Source organism: Ptiloglossa arizonensis, chromosome 14 (genome assembly GCF_051014685.1).
Source record: "Ptiloglossa arizonensis isolate GNS036 chromosome 14, iyPtiAriz1_principal, whole genome shotgun sequence".
Taxonomy (NCBI): Eukaryota; Metazoa; Arthropoda; class Insecta; order Hymenoptera; family Colletidae; genus Ptiloglossa; species Ptiloglossa arizonensis.
In genome coordinates this window covers 1827876-1848494 of record NC_135061.1, presented here as the reverse complement: position 1 = coordinate 1848494, position 20619 = coordinate 1827876, and the positions used below count along the sequence as shown (strand labels likewise).

Genomic DNA, 20619 nt, shown 5'->3' with positions numbered 1-20619 from the left:
TGTTTTACGCGAGCAAGTTTCTAATTACTCGTAGCGTAAGGTAAACTTTCTCGTAACAAAACAAAAGTCGAAACGTGTAAGATTGAATACTTTCAAGATACTATACTTCAAGCATCGAGATTGCTCCACCAGATGCTATTCATCGATACTAGTTTCAATATAGGTAATACTTTGCATGCAGAATTTATTTTTTTAATTAATATCTTTGTTCTGCAAGTGTAAGAAACAAGGTGTCAAAACGCAGCTGAAATACTATTATTCCAATAATCGTATTAAGACCTAATCTCGATTAGTAACATACCAGACAATGGAGTGAAAAATGACAAAATTTCGACGAAAGATTTGCATAATTTTCTTAACCTCTCGAGTTAGTTTCTTCTGTGTATAAAATCATTCTATTTTAACCTGCACATAATTCGTAATAATATTTTGTACATTAAGTGTATTAAAGTTTCGAAACAATTGCATCGGATAAACTCGTCGAAAAGTGTTTAAAAATTCCTACGAAGAATGAGAACGAACCGAAAGTTTTTATCTAGAAAGTAATCGTATCTATGTACGTTCAATTTAATACCATCACGTGGAACTGTGTCTTTGCTATCGTAATTATTCATTCACGGTCATTTCGTTGTCGTGAGATCGGAACTGCAACGAGCATCGTACCTATCTTTGTTCCACTCGTTGTTTCGTTCTTGGTTGCTCGTTTTATACGTGCATATTTCTCCTTTTCTTAGCGTGCTTCTGCTTGCGCCTGGGCCTTCTTCATCCATTCTTGTCCCGTGCGGCTTTTACTTGAAAGTCAGAAGACATTATTAATAGCTAGCTCTCGTGTGAATTATCGTACTCTCGACGGGATATCATCGGGAGCACGTGCGATATTCACTGACTTGGCCTTCGAACGCATGAACGCGACGTAATATTCGGTGTGCCGAGGAAAATGCAACGAATGTGAATATTTTCCGTATTTTTGAGTCGAGTGCGCGAAACAAACGGTGCTCGTTCGGTTAGAAAAGGATATTTCTACGGAATATCGATAAAGGTGTACAAGGATTGAAAATACAGGCAGATATTCTATTTTAATATTGAGGAATATATTAGCTCGAGTGGAAAGTTTGTGCGTTTTTCACGATATAAATTTATATTATTCTGCTACGTGAATAATTAACGGTGGTATTCACGATCTCGTTTAGTATTTGGAAAATTATAGGAATCGATGCAAATTATATAATAACATAGAGTATTTTACAAAACGTAAACAACGTTTCATCAGAAGGGGTTCTGAGAGTAGCGAAGAATTTTGTACGATTTTTACTTTCGCCATTTTGTACGATTTTTACTTTTGCAAAATTGTAAAGTAAAGCTGAAAGTTCTATTTATATTCTCTAAAAAATACCACGTTTTTCGATTGGTAATTACTTGGAAAAAAAATGGTGTAACCTCTTGAACCAGTTTATCTCATATTCGTGTGTTTCGAACATAAAAATAATTTTATAGGAAACAAAATCTGTCGATTGTTCGCGCCTCTATATTCTACAAAACTAAAACAACGTTTCACCAGAAGGGGTCCTGTGAGTAGCGAATAACTTCTCCATTTTGTACAATTTTTACTGTCAAAAAATTATAAAATAAAGCTGAAAGTTCTATTTATATTCTCCAAAGAATACCACGTTTTTCGATTGGTAATTACTTGAAAAAAAATTCCCAAGTTTACCAATTGTTCCACGTCTCGAAATGGTGTACCCCTTGAACCAGTTTATCTCGTACTCGTGCGTTTCGAATATAAAAATAATTTTCTACGAAAGGAAATCTGTCGATTGTTCGTTGCTCTAACCAGAAGGGGTTCTGAGAGTAGCGAATAACTTCTCCATTTTGTACGAATTTTACTGTCACAAAATTCTAAAATAAAGCTGAAAGTTCTATTTATAATCTCCAAAAAATACCACGTTTTTCGATTGGTAATTACTTGAAAAAAAAATTCCCAAGTTTACCAATTGTTCCACGTCTCGAAATGGTGTACCCCTTGAACCAGTTTATCTCGTACTCGTGTGTTTCGAACGTAAAAATAATTTTATAGGAAACAAATTTGTCGATTGTTTGTGCCTCTATATTCTACAAAACGTAAACAACGTTTCACCAGAAGGGGTTCTGAGAGTAGCAAATAACTTTGTACGATTTTTACTTTCGCCATTTTGTACGATTTTTACTTTCGCAAAATTATAAAATAAAACTGAAAGTTCTATTTATATTCTCCAAAAAATACCACGTTTTCCAATTGGTAATTACTTGAAAAAAAAATTCCCAAGTTTACCAATTGTTCCACGTCTCGAAATGGTGTACCCCTTGAACCAGTTTATCTCGTACTCGTGCGTTTCAAGTATAAAACTAATTTTCTACGAAAGAAAATCTGTCGATGGTTCGTGCCTGTATATTTCGCTAATAGGATATTCTAGGAGGGAAACGCGAGGTCGTGAGTTTCGCGATTGTCTAGTTACCGCGAACAAAGAAGCGACGGTGTCGGGTACGGGCAGCTCGGAAGATTAATTAACCCTACAGAGTGATTAGCATATCCGTCTGTTGACCCGTGGCCCGACGTAGCGAAATCCCTCGAATCTTTATGCGCGCACATGCCTCCCTCTTCCTCTTGGTCGTCCTCCGGCCGAACAATAGCGATTGTTAGCGCGCGGAGGAAACCGCAAAGAAGTCGTCGCGGCGTCGCTTTGACTCGTAGCGGATTCTCAAAATTCCGCGAACACGGTACGTGGATCTAGTTGCCCAGCGCGGAACGCCGGAAAAGAAAGGGGCTGAATTATTTATCGTTGAATTTGACTCCGATATTTTCAGCTCTGGCGACAGATTATTCCGTAAGCCGCATACATAAGTGAGGACAGTGCATGATTTATAGGACGTTCGTTGTTTCATGAATGGGTGAGTATGCCGCGGCCACTACTAGCAGAGTCATTCGCTTCCTCTTTGCATGCGCCGCTCACACATTACATTTGCAAAAGAGCTAGCTCCGCAAAAGGAAGATATATTGGCAACGGTGCTCCCTCACCATCGCGGGTAAAAATCTCGCGATGGTACGCGCAAACACGCACCTTTACTATTCCCGATCTTTTGTAATGAACGCTCGATACCAGATAAGAAGCCAAGGAACATCGCGCGCGGTACAATCAAGAGGTATACGGGGTGTCCCGGTCAGCACCGGTCGGTTTGAATTTCCCGCTGTTTTCGAAACGTCGAACCGATTCACCCGAAACTCGACACGCGTCATCTGGATAGATGGGAAATTGATCGTGGGAAAGTACACGGTGAAAGAACGCGTGTAAATTATTCAGGTGTGTTACGAATAATTGTCGTCTTTAACGCTGGCAACTGGGATCGACTGCGGTACAATCTACGAGATTCTTTTTAAATTTGACGAAAGAGTCGCAACACCTGTTGTTTCGCGACGACGAAACGGAAAATATGTATTTATGGAATAGATTATCGGAAGCTTGATAAACATAACCAATTAGAACAAATACGAAGCGAGTAAACAACAGTGCGCGCAAATATCCATTGGATCGTTATTCTTATTTCGCAAGCGCGAAACACGGTTCGAATTAAACTCTGCAACATGTAAAGGAAAAATTGCTCCGACATTCGACATATATCATCTGGAGAAACATTGAATACGGTAGAATAGAAATAGTTTTTGGCAAAATCGACCGAGAGTCCAATTTACTATAACGATTAATACGAATGTTTTCCAGCCGGATGAATGGGAGGGATGGATATAAATCGTACGGAATAATGAGAACCGATAAAGAATATATATCATACGAAAGCAGTGAAATTTCCCTATTTTTCGACACGCCTCTCGTTCGAATAACTTCGATCGTTGAAAAGTTATTAATTTTTCGAAACGATTCGCACCGTCCTATAGACTCGCGAGAACATCGACGAGCGTTAACGAAGATTTACGAATGCGTGAAATTTAAAGCGAGCCCACGTTGAGGGATTTCGTCGATCGTAAATGTAATCCTGTAATCGCGAATATTTATTCACAATTTTAACGTTGACTTACGGTATTTAAAAGATCTCGCAAACGCGATGTATACAAAGTGCCGCTATCCGTGAAGGGGTTAACAAATATTCGGATTTCACCACTGTAGCTGCACCAAGAGTTAAAGTGGTAATCGTGCAACGATCTAGTAGCTTGAACGTTCAGTGTTAATATTGACGGTTCGATCGTCGTTCCTTCCGGGACCGCAGGGAACATTTCGCTCGGTACGCGAGAAAGAAATATAAACGATTTTTGCAGATTCGATGACGTGTACCCGACGGTATAATTCGTGGCTGGTGGGAGCATTTATTTTGTCTATCGCGCTTCCATATACGTGCACACGTATCCGGAGAACGCAGCCGAGGTAATTTCATAAAGTCAATTATTCCGCGGTGAATATTCCATTGTAGGGATATCGACGAATCATCGACAGAAACGATTGACTCGATTTAGGACGTGGTATGAGCGTAAAAGAAAATTAAATTTACTCAAAATTTCTGTGGTGACCGACGCTCGTCCGACGTGTCCAGACTCGCGACATCGTTGAAAAAAAAAAATATATATATATACATGTATATATATGTGTGTCCAACGTGCACGTAGTTCTACATCGGAATGTCTAATAACTATGACGAATATCGTTTTTCAATGGCGGTCCGTTGCTCGATGTCGAACAATCGAAATCAAACGCGATTTCGGTTACGATAATCGTAATTTATACAGATCCCTTTTCGTGGCTTTAATTATCACCATTTTAGATTAATCGCGTATTTTGGAATACGAGTTGTGGGTGAAAATCGAATTTTGTTTGCGAAATTCTGAAATTCTGGACGCTATTGGAGAAGCGAACTGAACGCGATTTTGAGGGAACTCGAATTTATTTAGAAACAATAGAAATTAGGCACGAAGAGAGTTTCGTTGGATCGATACTCCAGACGTTTAATTTATGCTTTTCTGTTATTAATATAGTGGAACTTTGGTTTAGAAAAATGATTTTCGGGTCGTAGTTTCGTTCGAGGTAATTCATCGATTAATTTTAAGTAGATTCGGATCACACCGGTCAGACGCGAGAGTTCCAAGTACAATCGAAGAACTCGAATTTATTTAGAAACAATAGAAATTAGGCACGAAGAGAGTTTCGTTGGATCCATACTCCAGACGTTTAATTTATGCTTTTCTGTTATTAATATAGTGGAACTTTGGTTTAGAAAAATGATTTTCGGGTCGTAGTTTCGTTCGAGGTAATTCGTCGATTAATTTTAAGTAGATTCGGATCGCACCGGTCAGACGCGAGAGTTCCAAGTACAATCGAAGAACTCGAATTTATTTAGAAACAATAGAAATTAGGCACGAAGAGAGTTTCGTTGGATCGATACTCCAGACGTTTCATTTATGCTTTTCTGTTATTAATATAGTGGAACTTTGGTTTGGAAAAATGATTTTCGGGTCATAGTTTCGTTCGAGGTAATTCGTCGATTAATTTTAAGTAGATTCGGATCGCACCGGTCAGACGCAGACAGTTCGAAGTACAATCGAAGAACTTGCAGAGTTTCGTGTTCGAGTACTTTTAAAAATAGTTCGATCGTGGGAATTCAAAGTGCATTTAATTAAAAAAATTGTCGTAGCACAGAAATTTATTTATTTAACCGCAGTTCTCCGTCTGAGATCTCTCGAGATGGTTGTCGATGGAAATGGAAATGTGAGAACGCTAATGAGGATCTTTTGATCGTTCTGAGTTTTGCGCAAGCATGCTGCATAACGCTCGTATGCAATGCAAGGAGAAACGTTGCATGTGTTCTTAATTGGAGAAACGATCTAGAAATTTGTACCCGCGTTTCGAGTCATTTTTCAATGGGTTCGTAATATTATACATCGAATCTCTTCTGAAACATGGAAAGACACTTTAAGCTCGTCAAGGGATAATTAGGTGCAAGCCTAAGAAAGCTAGAAAATTATGCAGGATGTTCTCTGTGAGAGATGATTTGAAAACATAAAGTGTTTGACAGATCGTTCCAAACTAGAAAGGTTATACATTATATTTTATAAATCTATGTGGATTTGATTTTCAGGTAAACGTAGCTTGGCCCTGATATTAAAAGTTGCACTATGCAATTTTTCACGATGATAGAAACTTATTTATATACTTCGACGAAAATGGATGGAAATTAGTCGTTTGAGGTCAGTGTAATAAAGTATAGAAAGAAAATTTCGCAAAAGATAAAAAAGAATCCAATTTAGATCCAACTAGGACTAATCACTAGAATTAATAACTTTAGATTGTACGTGAATGCGGATCAGTGAAATACAAAAATTAAGACATGTGATAAAAAGTCTATAATTTCATAAAAAACATATGCAACATTGCAAATAACCTCGATAACGAATGGAGATTAGCCTAATCTTTTATATAACGTTTCACGTGCATTTTCGTTTCAAGTGACCTGTCGAATACACTGAAAACAATTCGTTAATTACTCCGTGAACCACAAGTATCGAAAATTGAGCGAATAAGAGTATAAAATAAGTCTTTGATCACTCTGTGATCTTGTTTTTTCCTACTGAATCATTGGATTTAGATTTACCTATTAAAACAACCATGAAGCATTTCTTTTGCGCTTCCTTACCTGTAATTTTTATTCAAGAGCACGTGTTTCGTGTCCAAGCTGCGTGTTTCGTAAAGTTTCATTATCGAGTGACCTCGAACTCTTCATAACTCATCATTAGGTCGAATGGTTGAAAACGAAACGCGATAACGGTCACACGCCTACGAAATCGTCCACGAATTTCGTCGAGACGTACAATTGTTCGCGAAATTCCTCATTTTGGTATGAACGGGTATCGCGCCTGATTTATCAGTTACGAGCAGCGCGTTTCCGGCTCTCCATTTTCTCCTCGTTAAAAGGACCAACCGTACCGGGAAGACCTAGAAAAATCCATTCACAGCCACCGAAATATCTGGCTGCGGACGGGAGATTGTGAAGCTTTGACAATGAACAGAAGGTCCGCGGAATGAACGCGGACTATGCAACGTTTAATGGACCAATGTCGCAGAATGTCGCACTCGATGAACCAGAAATTTCATCCTTGGCTGATTTTACAGGGCTTTCTATTTCGAATCACCTTTCAAGAACACTCCCACAGCTGATGGTTACGATACATTTGTCAACGCTGGAACTACCGATAGATTCGAGTAGCTCGAAGTCTTCCGTATGTGTATCGTGTATCTCGGGAAAATCGATGATCGACGAAAACGAGGAACGTATGAAATCCATTACACGTGTTGAATAGAAAAGTCGTGATAGATTGATGGAAAATATGCTGTGGAATTTAAAGTAAATTTCTTCAGAAAACCAGTCGAAGTTAACATTTTGATTGATTGATAACTCGAGTGTTTTAATTGTGTATCGTTGACTCACTGTAACTATTATGTACCGGACGTTATATTTTGTACGTGTATAAATCAGTTAACCAATTTGACTGATTGATAACTCGAGTGTTTTAATTATGTATCGTTCACTCACTGTAACTATTATGTACCAGACGTTATATTTTGTACATGTATAAATTAATTAACCATTTTGACTGATTGATAACTAGAGTGTTTTAATTGTGTATCGTTGACTCACTGTAACTATTATGTACCGGACGTTATATTTTGTACGTGTATAAATCAATTAACCATTTTGACTGATTGATAACTCGAGTGTTTTAATTGTGTATCGTTGACTCACTGTAACTATTATGTACCGGACGTTATATTTTGTACGTGTATCTTTTTACTAATCTGTAGACTTTACTCTTTAGATCAATATTAGAACGAATATTAATATTATCAAAATTATAATCGACCGTAATTTAACTTATGGAATATACCAGTACGATATCACAAGTGTACGTATTATACAATGTACCACAACGGAGCAACATCGAGACTTTGAGTGTCTTTGAACGAAATAAGTGTCTTAAAAGATTTCAATCGCGGTATAACTAGTTTCTTGGAAATTATAAAGACACGGGTTCGAACAGCTAAGGTTTATGGGTTCCTAGTTTAGCCACCACTGGTTCTGAGATTCCTAGTCGGACCTAGAGGGTCGTGAGTTTCTATTCGCACCGCTAGAAGTCGTTCCTATTTGGACCACTAGAGTTCTACTGTTACTTCCACCATTGAGGGATATGAGTCCCTGTTAGGATCACTAGGTTGCCATGGATGCCTGGTAGCAACGCTAGGGGATCGTATGTTCTTAGTTGGTTCGCTAGCGTGTTATGGATCCCTGGTACGTGATGCCAGGGACCACTATAGAACTAACCTGTCCAATGATTCTTACCATTCCGTGTACCTAGAATAGATTTCATACGACTTTTGAATTAGTCGAAGTAGTTCTCTCTCGCACTGCATCGCTAGAAAATTATAAAATTGACGAATACACAACTGGTAGAAAAATACACGTCCTTTGACAGACAACGAATCGTCGATTTCTAGAATCGTATGTGATAATTTTCAAAAATTCACAACTGTTTCCAGATTATCGTCCAAGGTTAACTGTTTCTGACAGTAAATCCAGAACGTTTCTCGTTGTGTTTCCATCGAGGATTTCCAGACGAATTTAACGCACGTTTTTTTTCTCAGATCAGGCTTGCAACGAAACGAAAGCAGTATGCCAGAATATAACCGTGTTTGGCACTTTTTCATTGGCTTCGAATCTTTTCTAGAATAAATGTACCTATATTAATTAATCAAACAATTCGCAACGGACAAAACGTGATTACGGCATAATATAGGGCGGATATTTCGATTCAATTGCGAGGCACGTATTCAATGTAATTATTCGCATTGAGCTGAACAGGATGAAACATAGACACGGCTCATTTTTGTGCAGACGTACACTCGTACGCGTGGTGGCACGTTAATCGAGATAAATCTCGATATTTATAGTCGACAATCGGCCGGATACATCGGGCATTGTACTTCTATAAATACACCAGCGTATCTGCAGCTGCAGCCAGAATCGGGATATAACGTTTGAGCTTATTACACACGATCGCAGTATAGGAAACACTAGCCGTGCATTTTTGTTTTGCGTTTACGTACGCCAAGTGAATACGGAAGAACTGAATGCGATGTGTGATTTATAATACACAGGGGAATCATTTCTCGGGCACGTGATTTTCGAAGAGAAAAAATTTCTTCGCGAGATATACGTCAAATTCGAAATTACCTCGTCGAAACGTTTCGTCAAGTAGAGATTCATCGATATTTAAACAACTTTCTCGGTCATTGGGATCACTGTCGTTTTCAGTGTCAGGTTCGGTTTTAAAAACGCAAATACGTGACTTTTATCATCGATATTCTACGAAAAGTGAGAAATTAAATTGCAATTGAAACGTACTGTTTCAACACAAGTCATTGAACGTTATTAACCCAATTAATAGTTGTCTTGATTAGACATCGAATATTATCGATTGTAATACTTCATAATTAAGTACAATTGTCACGATTTATTTCGATAATCGTGAGGATAGTATTTAAAAAATTTTTAACTATAATAAGAAAAAATGTAGCATTGTAGTCGGTTAATGCCTCTGTACTACGTTAGACGGGTTAATGCGTATAATACGCGTGCTAACGAGAAAGACGTGAATACACATAGAAGATAAAGGATAAGCTAATTCGAGATGTCGCGCGACACATTTTACGCGAGCTTAGCTATTAGGCCCTTTACGACACGATTACTCGCCTCGTGTCGATCGTAAATTCGCTCGGATTAACAGAAAGGTACAATTTCTGACGACAGATACGCGGAATTGGACCGTCGGCACTACCGATTCATTAAGGCCAGATCGACTGTGTCATCGAGCGATAAACGTCATCAGAGGAGCGAGCTGCTAATCATTCTTCCTTTGAAACGATCGTACGAGTCAAAGAGGTGTTTCGTTAGAAGATGCGGTATTAACCAAACAAAGCTTACCTGATTTACTCGAGTTACTTTAAGTTTACAAAATTGGAGCATCGATCGATCAGCATTACGTAAACGTTAATACACGATACGTTTATATATAAATGATAGGGCCTCAACGAACCAATCGATACTAATTTTATCGTAAATACACTTGAATCCATTCTTCGCTTTCATAATCGTCACTCGGGCATTCGTAAACTGAAAATATCAGCTGAACACTGATCAGTTTGTACTATATGTGTATTTGCATTCGAGACTTTTCTTTGGAATTTTTTTTCTAAACTTGCAATTTTATTTACTGCTTTTAAACGATACTTTTCATTCTGGAAACAAGAATTAGAACGCAATATGCTTATAATACGTCAGAATAGTCACTTTGTACATTTTTCATCTTCGAATATCACAGAAATTAAGTATAAAATTTAATCAATCTTGTATTTTTTCATGCATCGGTAGTTGGACTCTCGAACTATTCACGAGCAATTAAGGTCGCAATTTATTTTTTTTATCGAACTCTTTTAACGAATATTCTCTTCCGCTGTGTGGACGGTTGAATTTTAACAAAAATTTTACTCTGCTTCGTTTCAACGTTTTAACACGAATTTAGCTTACAGTTCATTGGTACAAGAGCCAATGGATACAAGAGGTTCAATTTTACCAAATAAATGAAGATTTTCTTCAGGGATGAACTCTACAATACGAATCTACCGAACGTAGATTTATAATAACAACTTTACTATAAATTTACGATTATTCGACAAATCTATCGCGAAAAATATTTGCAAACAAACTTTCAGGGCACATTGGTAAATATTTTCAATATCCAGACACGAATTGATCAACTAATCTATCACAAAAAATATTTGCAAAGAAACTTTCAGGGCACATTGGTATATATTTTTAATATCCAGACACGAATTGGTCGACAACTAATCTATCACAAAAAAATATTTGCAAACAAACTTTCAGGGCACATTGGTAAGTTTACTATTTTTAATATCCCAACACGAATTTGTCAACAACAAATCTATCACAAAAAAATATTTGTAAACAAACTTTCAGGGCACATTGGTAAATATTTTTAATATCCAGACACGAATTGGTTGACAACAAATCTATCACAAAAAATATTTGCAAAGAAACTTTCTGGACACATTAGTAAGTATTTTTAATACCCAGACACGAATTGGTCGAAAACAAATCTATCACGAAAAATATTTGCAAAGAGACTTTCAGGGCACATTGGTAAATTTACTATTTCTAATATCCCAACACGAATTTTTCAACAACAAATCTATCACAAAAAAATATTTGCAAACTTTCAGGGCACATTGGTAAATATTTTTAATATCCCGACACGAATTGGTCGAAAACAAATCTATCACAAAAAATATTTGCAAACAAACTTTCAGAGCACATTGGTAAATTTACTATATTCAATATCCCGACACGAATCGGTCGGAAACTAAAACTGTAGACACTTCTTCTATTTACCAATGAAATCTAAAGATATTTACGGCCAGACGTCTGAGTCTACAATGTGCAAAAGCATTCTATTAGCAGCATTTGTGGACCAGGGAGAAGTTCATTACGTTTGTAAAGTGTCGTTTGAATGCCATAGTTTAAGCACATTTTCCGGAGTTTTAATGGCGGACTCGGAGCAGTGTCGGTTAAGTAAAGGAGAAAGGAGCATTGAGTTGCGCGTTGTGTTTGAAGAATTAAAGAGGTAAGCACTTGACGCGCGATGTTCATGCCGCTTTTGATTCTTATTTATACATTTAAATGCATTTTTTCTCTCCCGCAATTATACCGACATTCAGTTCCTTTTCTTCGCCGACGGGGTAGCCAGACGTCAGTCAAATGTACATATTAACGTTGCAACGCGAACACAAAAAGGGCGGTAGGTAAGTGTGGCCTACCTAAAAGGTAATTTCGTTTCGAGCGCGATGAACATCAACCAGTCCGTTTCCATCTCGAAATACGTACATCTGAAAAATTCACCGCTACTCGGTCGTGTGGTGAGAGAATCCACGAAATTTTACATGTGCCCGGAATTAATTGCAATCACTGATGCATGCCTCGGTGCAATAACTTTTCCATCGTTTTCACAGATAGTTCTCAATTGTTCCGTTAGCTATGAGATTATCTATTTAAGATAATCACCACAACTCGATTGTAGATCGAGTCTCTTCTGATTCGTTATCGAGAAAAGATATTATTTTTCAAGAATAGGCCCTTTTCAGGTTCGAGACTCTGTCTTGCACGAATTGTTCAATGAAAAGAGTAAGTGGAACGTGTCGACATCGAGAGAGACAAATAACAGTAGATAATTCGATTATCCGGGGTAAACTTGAACCAGTCATCCGGGGTAACATTTGACTAGTTATTCAGCTAACATTCGACACAACTTCGGTTATTCCGTGTGAAATTTAATCAGTTTAGAATAAAATTTCACAGTTATCCAAGAACAGTCGAATTACCCGTTTAAGATCGTCTTTTGACCAGCAACCTTCCGCACTCGAGTGTCTTCGCGATTTAATTGTTCACAGTTGGTGGAACATCGTTGTGAAAATTTCCATAAAACCGATAGGAATTCCTCGATTAATCCCAACGATTCGAGACAGTCGTTAAGGAACAATAGGACAAATTATTTTCCCTTGGTTAATAATTACCACGGAACAAGAGCGATACAAAGAAACCGTGGTTAATGGTTGGCTCGACGTGGGACGCTTTGATTTATTTTCATTTTATATTAGATCTCAGGGTTGCGTCGGCAGAACGAAACTTTATTACGTCCGCGTTGGTCAAATGCCTTGTGCACGCCATGATGAAGCCGACCCTATGATCTGTTGCCGGCAATTACTTTTCTTACGAGGTGCGCGCTTCTTTCTCGACCGTTTCTCTAACTTCTCGCACCGGTTTTTTGCTAGACGCTTTTCCAGTAAGCTCGCCGAACCACCGACGGAAGATTGTCCATACTTGGAGTACAAATATGCTCCACTGATTAGCTTCCCTCCGAGTAAACATCGGTGACCATTTTTTTTTTCCAAGGATTTTTCAATTCTTCCACAATTATCGGGTCAACGCCGCTGCATCTGTGCAAGAAAAGTTAAATACGTATACAATGTAGCGAGTCATCAGAGGAGATTTTACGTTGAGATAACTATGATAGAACGAAGAGTATTTACGTTCTAATCTTCTGGTAGTAAACTCAGAGAATATTCAAAAATTGTTCAATCAGATATTTTGCTTTTGTAATTGCACATTACACGTTCTACTGACGCTCTTAGGAAGCAATTGTTACTAGTATTGATTATAATTTCTTCTGTAGAGAGCAATTGAAAGGTAAGTAGAAGATGTAGACATTGAGAGAGACCTGTGGGATTATGGAATTGTTTAGCACGGGAAAATGTAAATAGGACGTTTATTTTTCGATAAATGTAATACAGTGATGCAGCGGAGTATGGTTATAAACAACTGACTTGACACCATTCCTTGACTTCTCAAGTATTGCATGGTTCAATGTTGTATTCCAACAAGACCAATAACAGTAGAACGGTTCGATTATCCGGGGTAACATTTGACTACTTATTCGTGACACAACTCCTTCGGTTATTCAGTGTGAAATTTGATCAATTGTTTAGAATACTCCTTAACTTGGACGAGTTAAAATGAATTAGAATATCATCCTGATCGTACGCGTATTAATCGCGAAAGAATTCTAGATTACCGTGTATCGAAATTCAGTTCACTCGTTTCTCGTTACTGTACCTCAGTGTTTAATTGTCGAGGTGCCGTCTCGGAGAATATCTAACAAACAATAAACAGAATCGAATATCCCGGTCACGGTATTTCATCGAAGTAGTATTTCTTTCGAAACGTATATAAGTTTCGCGTCACGGGATCGAACATAGTTTTCCAAGGAGCTTACTTTAAGGAAAGTAGAGGAAAAAGCAGATCATCCCGCTTTATGGCTTGTGTACGTGTCCACCATAGGTTTGAAGTCGATATCGCACGATGTATCGCATTGTCCTAGGTTATTTATCACGTTGCACGCGATACAATTCCAGGATCTCCTTCCTTCGTGCTTATGAGTAATGGCCGTTCGTTCTTTTCGCGTTGTTCATACGTAGCGACTAAGATGGTAGAAATCGGTGCTGTGAATTTCAATGAGAATATTTATTTCCGCGTAATATTTACTAAAATGTGTACACAAAGTTCCCGCTCCGGCGAGAAACATTGATACACAATGTAAAAGTGTCGCTGAGACAACTTGAATGAAACATTTCGTCGGGAATAAATTAATCCACCATTCGGTATTTAAAATAGAAACTAATTTTCACTCCTTTCGGCGAAGGTACTGGCGATTATGCATTCAGGTTTTGAATATGCAGTTTCTGTAATTAATTTTCGCAAACTGGCTTTTCTGCTTTTCCAAAACGAAGAAAAGTGAGGAATAGGTTTCGGGAAAAAGTGATGTCAAAATGTAGGTTACATTTCTGTATTAATTCGGGAGATGATAAAATATGTAGGCTACCATTTTGTGCGAACAATGATTCCAATAATACGTATTTCCTTTTTGTTGCAGGTACGTATACGCCAAATCGTAGTGTATCGATAATTCGTGTCGAAAAAGAAACGGTAAGCCAGTGCAACTATTATTGTACGCTATGAAATAATAATAAGACACGTAACATTTTATTACTGAATTTTTTGTCTTTTACGTAATGCGTGAAAATAAATAATAATTCTAACGACAGTACAATGATCAGAATGTTACATCGGGAGAGGTAATTCAACGAATTTTGAGGGATGATACTATTAGCATAATACTCGATGCGTTAAAATTTCTCAGTTTCTAACTTACGTAGTGTACTAGGTTGTTCGATAAGATTTGTCGTGTTTTCCATTGTACAAAGAATACCACTTCCACTTTGAATGAGAACTACGTGAAAATTTACACACGTTCACCAAACAGTAGTACAATCTTTCGAAAAATAAAACGACCAACCTAATAACTTCATTTCTTATCGAACGACCAAAGCTTCGAAGTAAACCTAGACGAAATATTCCGTTTTCGAATGTTGTGCACAGTTATTTTCTCTTCATTTCGATGGTACTCGTTATTTGTGAAATGTAAAGAAAGAAATGTTCCATACAAATCTCGAAGAGAATGAAATTCTATCGGATTCTTCGGAAAGTGATTTCGTTTTCCAAAATGGAGTACAATGTAATAAAATGTATATACACTCTAAAAAAAATCGTGTTTTATTTTCACTAAAAGAAACGAAATGACTTTCCGAACAATATTACACAGTTTCCAAAGTATGTAGTCATTCTTACGAATTTCAAATAAATACCGTTCGCGTGAGGAAAAATTGAACCAAAAGATCCAAAAGATGACCACTTGTTCTTTCTAACAGTGAACACGAGCAGAAGGGATATTTGTCCCTCGAAAGGTAGAATGATTCGGTCGTCGATCCAGCATACTGATCCCCGTTTCTTCACCCTATGGTCGTGGTCGTCGTAGACGCCACGTCGACGACGAGTCCCGTAATCAAAAAGTCATTATCCACGGTTATCCGCGAGCTCTCCAACTTTCCGACTCCAGAACCACGAGCACAATTCCTCACAGTTCCCTGGGATCGGTACGATGCCCAACCAGAGACAATGACACTACTTCATATTAATTTCCCTCCCGATGTTGCCCCCTTATTCTTTCTGTCGTCGGACCTCACTCGACGTCTCCTCTCGTGTCCTCCCCTGCTCGACTCGGGAAACCACATTGTTACCGCTTGCTTTCATCTTCCGTTTGCCCGGTCAATTTTGCATCATCCAGCCGTGTACATCCGTACGGAAAACTGAAAGAGGACTGGTTTCGAATTCGTGATTATTGCTCGACGAACGACTCTGGCTGTTTCACTGTGTATCTACATCGCAAACTTTACCAGTGATCTTGATTCGAACGAAGGGGAATTTTGCACGATTCTTCGTGCGAAAACAATTCGGAAATATTGATATTGTTCGTTTTAAGACTTTTTATCATCGAGGATAAATTTATATTTTTCAAGATGTCACCGATACGTTCTCTGTTGGACGTATACCACGTGGCACTAGACATCGAAATAAACAGCACTTGGAGAAACTTGGAAGAAATATTCTTCTAAGTCTTATCTTGCACTCGATGCATCTTAACGTTGCATTTGCAAACGAAGAAGTATTCTTCCTTCCAAATTCTCTCTTAAAATATCTATTGCGCGACGCTCATCAGCGAAAGAATATGAAATGTATATTCAACTATCCAAAACAATTCGAAAATATTGATATTGTTCGTTTTCCGACTTTTTATCATCCAGGATAAATTTATATTTTTCAAGGTGTCACCGATGCCTTCTCTGTTGGACGTATACCACGTGGCACTGTACATCGAAATAAATACCACTTGGAGAAACTTAGAAGAAAGATTCTTCTAAGTCTTCTCTTGCACTCGATGCACCGTAACGTTGCATTTGCAAACGAAGAAGTATACTTCCCTCTAAAATTCCTATCGCGTGACGTACATCACCGAAAGAATAAAACACGTGTACTCGACTATCCGAAATCAATCGAAAGTACAATCTCGAGAAACATTCTTCCAAGTTTTTTCTTGTACTCGATGCACCGTAACGTTGCATTTGCAAACGAAGAAGTATTCTTCCCTCCAAAATCTCTATCGCGCGACGTTCATCATCGAAATAATATAAAACGTGTATTCAACTATCCAAAACAATTCGAAAATATTGATTTTCTCTGCGTTCTCTGTTGGACGTATACCACGTGTCACTAGACATCGAAATAAACACTACTTGGAGAAACTTAGAAGAAAGATCCTTCTAAGTCTTCTCTTGCACTCGATGCACCCTAAGATTGCATTCGCAAACGAAGAAGTATTCTTCCCTCTGAAATCTCCATCGCGCGACGTTCATCATCGAAAGAATATAAAACATATATTCAACTATCCAAAACAATTCGAAAATATTGATATTGTTCGTTTTACGACTTTTTATCATCCAGGATAAATTTACATTTATCAAGATGTCACCGACGCGTTCTCTGTTGGACGTATACCACCTGTCACTATACATCGAAATAAATACCACTTGGAGAAACTTAGAAGAAACATTCTTCTCTTGTACTCGATGCATCGTAACGTTGCATTTGTAAACGAAGAAGTGTTCTTCCCTCCAAATTCTCTCTTAAAATATCTATTGCGCGACGCTCATCAGCGAAAGAATATGAAATGTATATTCAACTATCCAAAACAATTCGAAAATATTGATATTGTTCGTTCTCTGACGTTTTATCATTGAGGATAAATTTACATTTATCAAAATATCACTGACGTATTCTCTGTTGGACAGACTGTATACCACGTATCACTGTACATCGACTTGGAGAAACATTCTTCTAAGTCTTCTCTTGCACTCGATGCACCGTAAGGTTGCACTTGCAAACGAAGAAGTATTCTTCCCTCTAAAATCTCAATCGCGCGACGCTCATCACCGAAAGAATAAAAGACGTGTATTAAAGTATCCAAAACCATTCGAAAGTACAATCTCGAGAAACATTCTTCTAAGTCTTCTCTTGCACTCGATGCACCGTAAGATTGCATTTGCAAACGAAGAAGTATTCTTCCTTCCAAAATTTCTATCGCGGGACGTTCATCAGTGAAAGAATAAAAAACGTGTATCGAAGTATCCAAAACCACTCGAAAGTACAATCTCGAGAAACATTCTTCTAACAATAAGTCTTCTCTTGCACTCGATGCACCGTAAGGTTGCATTTGCAAACGAAGAAGTATTCTTCCTCTAAAATCTCAATCGCGCGACGCTCATCACCAAAAGAATAAAATCGTGTATCGAAGTATCCAAAACCACTCGAAATTACAATCTCGAGAAAGATTCTTCTAAGTCTTCTCTTGCACTCGATGCACCCTAAGATTGCATTCGCAAACGAAGAAGTATTCTTCCTTCTAAAATCTCAATCGCTCGACGTTCATCACCAAAAGAATAAAAAACGTGTATTAAAGTATCCAAAACAACTCGAAATTACAATCTCGATGAAGGTTCACGTGGTTCGTGTTTCCTTTCATTGTTACCCCGAAAATCGTCGTACGGTCAAGGCCGGAATAAATGATGATCATTAACCGTTCTAATCCACGACTCGGAGGTTCCCTGGAACACGCTTGGCCTGGCCTCGCCTCGGTAATAAAAGAGGATCGGGACATCGCACCTCGGCCGGGACATTGTTTGGCAATACATTATTTAAATCAACGCTACGGTTGTTTGCTGTCTCTGTGTGCAACATGTAAATACACTCGCCGCTGCGCAACCCCACGTTGTCCCCGTTCGATGGTAGACAACCACCGAAAATAGGCAGCGCGTACCGACCACCTCTCGCTATGACGGCGCCCGTTGATGACGGACACGGCGGTGCCTGCCATCCCGCAAACTCGATTCTCCTGCTTCCATCGGACACGCAGCGTTCCGAAAATTCGCAAACGCCGACGTACGCCCGCCGATGATCGAGTGCCGATGCCATTGTGTGATTGGTGTTACGATAAAAAATCTTGTCCGCGTTTGACGTGTTATTTATTCACGGCGGGCGGCCAGAGCCGGACCGGATCCGGCCGTCTCCGACGCCCCGTGTTCGCGTTTTACGCCACTCTGGCGTGAATTCGAATTATCGGCCTACGAGCATTTGCATGATTGGGAAAACTCTGTATCGCGGCGCGATCTTACTCGTTACGAACACCCTACCAACAACCACCACCGAGATCAAAATCGTACGGTGAATTCAATAACGCGAACACATCGCCCGTTAATTTCACACCGGGTGCGATCGAGTAATTTCTCGCCTATCGCGAATCTACGTGCTAGGGAGGCAATGTCTCGCGTCACGGGGTTTTTTTAGAGGATTTCGAAGCGAGAAACGAACCGTTGAGAAACGATGAAACACCGGTTCAGAGAACAGGAGAAACGGAACTGCGGTTTTAGCGACTTCTTATCTTGAAAATACCTACAGGGTGTTCCAGTCGACGTCGGTCGATTTCAATTTCGCGCTGTTTTTCAAACGTTAGACCGATTGACTCGAGAGTCGACATATGTTATCTAGACAGATGGGAAAATCATCGTGGAAAAGTATTACGAAAATTGTGACGTTTAACGCTATTATTCGGGGACTTTGTAATCATTTCTCGTTTGGGGAAAGATCGGTGGTCTGTAAAAGCTGACAAGGCGGTCATTCGGAAAATATCTTGCTCTCATATTAACTCCCAAGTTTGCACTTTCAAATAAACAAAAAATATCAAGATTACTCAAACTGTCTGAATTTTATTCAAAACGTGAATCGACCGGTGGTGATTGGGACACTGTATATGTATTGGGTTGTTCGGAAAGTGATTTCGTTTTCCAAAATGGAGAATGTATAATTTAATAAAATGTTTATACGCTCTGCAAAAATCGTGTTTCATTTTCACCATAGAAAAGACGAAATTTCCGAACAAACCAATATTTTAGCTTTCCTTTTTCGGAAAGAAAGGCAATGTTGAATCGAGGAGTGTTGACACCAGAAATGTCAAACCGAGTTGAGTTGAATCGAGAAGCGTTGAACGAAGATTCGCGAAGCGTTGCAAACAGTTGTGTCATAATTATATTATCTACTGCGATCCAGCTATCGTCAAAGTGTCAATTATTTATGATTTAAGAAAATGTACCACGTATATATAAATCGACGGACTTACTGTTGCGGGAAGCTTTTTGGAGATTGTACGAAATCTGATTATGCAACCGTTTATGCACTTCACGCGCGATGAGTGTATGCATTCGACACTGGTAAATTGCAACTTGTTCGTTCGACGTACGGAGACCAAGTGAAGACACCGAGCTCTCCGTACCGCGTATACAAACGATGATACGGCAATCGTCTCGCTGGATCGCACCATAGATGTCGCGATTTCGAGGTATCGACTATAATATCGACGTGTAACACAAATCGGTCGATCAGTTAGAATTTCGATATTTACGAGAACGATTCCAGATAATCTACGTTAAAATAGACGGTGATAATTTTACCAGATCTACGTTAATTCCGCGCAAAGATATTACAAAGTACACGATTCGTTGTCGAAGAATGGACTAGAATTTAGAAATTCAGGTGAAAGTGTGCATAAAATGGTAAATCGACCTACAGTTACGATACAGTTTCATCGGAGAAGAGCAATCGACGGTAACAAAGCTTACGATTGAAATAGAATTACTTTGTGGACGAAATAAATTCATGGTCGAACATCTGCCAATTGAATGGCAAAAAATACGAAAGAGGTGAATGTTGGCCCAAAGCCAAACGCGTACAGATTATTAATAGTATCCAAAAGCAAGGAGGAAGTCGTCGAAGTCTACAAGAGTGCGAGAGTATTGTACAAACTGGCACGGGGAGGAGACGAAACAATTCGAAGGTAAACATTGTCGATTCAGCGTGTTGGAAAAGGAAGGAAAATCCAACGGTCCCCTCTATTGTGGGCAACAATTCCCAAAACGGCGAAAACGGATCGGGAAAACCACCGTCTGACAAATCCTC

General features: G+C 38.7%; 1 long non-coding RNA gene across 5 annotated transcripts; it reads right to left on the bottom strand.

Annotated features, from left to right (window-relative positions):
* Positions 1-11243: 11243 nt before the first annotated feature.
* On the bottom strand, positions 11244-19887 carry LOC143154266 (uncharacterized). Of its 5 annotated transcripts, none has more exons than XR_012994033.1 (3): positions 19784-19887; positions 13934-14159; positions 11244-13097 (listed from the first exon to the last, which is right to left on the bottom strand). It is a non-coding gene; the product is annotated as an uncharacterized LOC143154266 (long non-coding RNA). The 5 variants fall into 5 exon arrangements; XR_012994035.1 differs by lacking the exon at positions 11244-13097 and adding an exon at positions 13281-13378; XR_012994034.1 differs by lacking the exon at positions 11244-13097 and adding an exon at positions 13562-13812.
* Positions 19888-20619: the final 732 nt, after the last annotated feature.